This window comes from Cynara cardunculus, assembly GCF_001531365.2.
Source record: "Cynara cardunculus var. scolymus isolate 2C chromosome LG 13, CcrdV1, whole genome shotgun sequence".
Taxonomy (NCBI): Eukaryota; Viridiplantae; Streptophyta; class Magnoliopsida; order Asterales; family Asteraceae; genus Cynara; species Cynara cardunculus.
The window spans coordinates 29,473,682-29,478,083 of NC_037540.1; positions in this window are offsets into that span (position 1 = coordinate 29,473,682).

The window sequence follows — 4,402 nt, forward strand, 5'->3', positions numbered from 1 at the left end:
TCCAATTTATAATGCTAAAACTCGAGTTGGGCCGGGTTGGCCCGGCTAGGTACCAATTTTGACTATCAACACTTAAATTATTCATAACTTTTCGCTCGGACCTCCGTTTTCTATGAGATTTTCGTCTAAACATTCCTAAAGAGATAATCTATAATATCCAACAAAAATATTCCAGAAAAGATCTCCCAAAAAATCCGTTTTACGTATCTATTTGACGTAATATTTTCCAAATCCTCTAATATATTCTTAAGAAATATAATTCTAAAATTTCAAACCTAAAATCCCACTAAATCATAAGTTCTCTTTAACCTAATAATTAAATATACTAAGCAAATAATTGGGCATATTAGAAATTGGATGTTACAGTGTGAAAGTACAGATTGTCGATGGAAGACAAACAGGAAGAAATCCTAAGTGTCCAGGCCAACCAGAGATGCGATGAAGGTCTATAGGTGCGATGAACAATGCATCTCCATAACCTCTATGGTCTCTAACACTTAAAGGATTCAAGAATTAGTTCAACCAGAGATATTCATTCAAGAAGACTCATAAAAGACTCATGATTGAACACGCCTCCAAGAAGACAGCTGGAGATAACAAACCGACAGCTGGATTTCCATTGCTTTATATAGATTGATATTGTTTCCATAATTCTAGATTACTATCTTTTCTTAGAAGATTTTTTAGATATCTTCCTTAGATAGTTTTTCTCCTAAAATAGATTACTAATATAAATAGTCTTTATATTTCTTGTAATCGTTTACGCTTCCATTTCATTAAAATCAATAATAGTGAATCATTTGATGCTCCAATATTTTCTTGAATATTCAAGTTATTGAGAGATCTGGGATCAACAATTGGTATCAGAGCAAATTGATTGATTTTCAATCAAAACGATCAATTTGAATTTGAATATTAAAAAATCTCTCAATTCTCCATTCGTAAAAAAATCGTGTTCTTCTCTTCCAAAACGTTCTAATGGCCAACTGGAATTCTGCTTATAGTGTGGGTTTCCTCACCAAACCTCCAACTCTTCAATGTGAAGAATATCCACAATGGAGGATTTGCATGGTGAACATCCTAGAGGGGATGGACAGAAATCTTCTCAGATCTGTTATGGAAGGCCCATATGTTTCTCAATCTCTTATTCCAAGAGTTCCTGGAACAAGTACTACTGCAGAAGTTGTTGCCTATTACATGGTGAAAGACGAAAATAACTGGGATGAAGATGATATAGAATGAGTAGAGCCAGACAGGAAGGCTAAGAGGCTGATCATCATGGCCATTCCAAACGACATTTTTCAATCTCTCAATGCTTGTACAACAGCAAAGGAGATATGGGATGCGCTAGCTAGTCAACTGGAGGGAGGCGCAAAAACTAAGAAGAACCGTAGGGTGCAGTTCTTAAACGAATACACGAACTTAAAGGCATTGAACGATGAACCAATACAAAAGACATATGATCGTTTCAACACATTGATAAATCAATGCCGTAGAAACGACATTGCCAGGACCAAAGAGGAAAATAATGTTCTGTTCCTCAAAAGTCTAGGCGATGAGTGGACTCAACTGTCGATGTCCCTCCAAGCAAATGAGGACTTAGACAGTTGGTCACTTCATGACGTCTATGGAACTCTTGCTACTCAAGAACAATACATCTTGAAGAGAAAAGTGTCCATCGGTGGACCTCTTTCCTTGGCTGCAAAAGAAAAAGAGGTTACAAGGAGCTCTTCAAAAGATCATAAGAAAAAGAGCAATAAGGCATTGATCGTTGATTCAGAATCCGAAGAAGAAGCAGCCGACTCTAATGATGACCTCAAGGCATTTGCCAAATCTCTGGCCTTGATAACCAAGCAGTTCCAGAAGAAGTTCATCAAGAAGCCTTATGAAAGAATAGACTCCAAAAGGGATGAAAGAAAAGATGGAAGAGAAGACAGAGAAGAAAGAAGAGGACATAAAAGAAGGAGGAGATGTAAGGAAAGATGGTATTCGCTGCTACCGATGTGGGAAGATAGGCCATTTTTCCAAGGAGTGCAAAGGACGACTAGTCAAGGATGCAGACTACTATAAGAATAAGTACAAGTACAATCTTAAAGAGCGAAGCTTGATGGCTGAGAAAGAAAACTGGGTGTCTGATTCTTCATCTGATGAAGAAGACAAGGCACTCATATGCCTTATGGCCAAGTCCAATGGAGAATCCGCCTCCGACTCCGATGACCAGGTTTGTGATTCTTCCCTCGATGAAACCAACTCTGCTCCATCAGAGTTAGAGTTAAGGGTCATTAAACTTTCAGAAGATTTTCTCAAACGAAAAGAAAACTAAATTTTGAAAGATATGAAAGATTAAAAGCTGAAAAAGAAGTTAGTTTCTACAAAAGAGAGACTGATCTTCTTACTGAAGAAAAGGCTGAATTGGTTATAGAAAAAACTTGCATTGCATCACTGAAAAAATCAGAGGAAGAAAAACTTATGGATATGAACAAGAGAATAACCAAAGATTTAGAAAAAAAGGTAAAAGCCTTGAAAGAATCTGAGGCAGAAAGACTAAATTCAGTGGCTCTTAAAGATTTCTTCCAAAAAAAAAAGGGAGATTCTTCATCAGAAGCTTCAAACCAATGAACTTTTGATGAAGAAATATAAAGATGCCCAAGATGTTTATGAAAAATTAAATGGACAAAAGGATTACCAAGGAATCAGATTCAATGATCTTGATTCTTTCATCGAAAGCAAGAAATCCACCATTGATTCCACTTTCAAAATTGGATGCGCTCAAAAACCCGACTTTTGTCCATAACCCAAAGCTAATTTCAAAAGGGTAAAAGTCGATGGAAAAACCATTCTATTGAGGCAAAATTTCAAGAATGTGGTTTATGAGAGCAACACAAGTAAGAACTCTGATGAAAAGGACGATGCCTAAAAACCAGAGACCGATGAAAACCCTTTGGTTAAACCAGAGCCTCTGGTTATCAATTCCACTTGTTCATCAGCAAGTGTTGTTGATGGAACAAAAACTCTTAGTAAGGAACCATCATTTGATGGATCGATAAATAATTCAAGTAACATTCAAAATTCATCTGAGAAATCAGAAGCGATGGAACTCCCAAAAGACCATTCTGAACCATCAACCTCAGAACCCCTCGCTCCCAAAAACATCCATGAAAATTTTGGCTTCGAGAAATCTGCAAGAGACTTTCTTGATTCTGACTCTGAAGAAGAAATAATCTGTGAATCACCAGAGATCATTGTAGATAAGAAACCTCAAACTTCAAAAACCCCAATGAAATATGAAATTCCAGAAGCAATGAATTCTTCAGACACAGGAAAAGGATAACTGAAAAACGTTAAGTCTGCCAAAGATACTTCACAAGGCCCAATCCCTCAATCTAGATTTATTAAGTTTACTCGTTGTTAGCTCTAATATTTACTTAATGTAAAAGTATGAAAAAGTATTCTGCAAGTGTTGACAGAAGGGTATCTTCCACAGAAGACAACAGAGGACCTACAACAGAAGCTGTTTCATTGTACAAGTCAAGAATGACAGAACCTCTGATGTCTCTCACAGAGGTTCTGGAAAATGGTCCTCTGGCAATAAGAACCTACAAGTCTTCTACAGTAGAGCCTCTGAGATGGCTCACAGAGGGTCTGCGGATTTGTCTTCTGTGAAGATCCTGTTCTGCTGTTTTTCAAAGGTTGTTAGCTGCACGTGCTTCTCACGTGACTAGGTCTTTAATCGACTTTATTTTGACAGCTTGAATGATTTCACACGTCTAGGTCATGTCAGAAAGGTCGTTAGGAACTAGTATAAATAGCAGCTTAGGCCTTTGTAATTCAGTGCGCTTCCGAATTGTAATCGTCTATATTTTCAATCAATTGAAAAACCTTTGAAGCTATTCTATTGCGTTCATCTTCTTCATATTAATCTGTGTGTTCTTGGTTAATTTCTCTGTTTTGTTCTTATCATTGTTTCCACTGCACTGTAATCATCCTAAAGATCATTCAGAGTAAGAGATCAAATACCAAAGCTGAATTTACAGGTCCTAACAATTGGTATCAAAGCAGGAATTGAATTCTCATTCGATTAATTCTGTTTTTGGTATTAATCTGCATTTTATAGAACACCAGTCTTCTTCATTTTACCCTGTTTCACTCGATTAATTCAGTTTCATCTTATTCCTGTTTTTCTCCTTCTATTTTCAATGGCGAATTTGGCCAATACTTCATTCATGAGCACTGGTTCTCAATCAAAACCTCCCACGCTTATTCGTGAGGAGTATCCGTAATGGAATGTGCGAATGATAAACTTTTTGGAAGGAATTCACCCAAGGATATGTGAATTTCTCTACAATCCTCCTTATGTGCCAATGAACTTAATTCCAAGAGTTCCTGCTACTGGCACAACCCC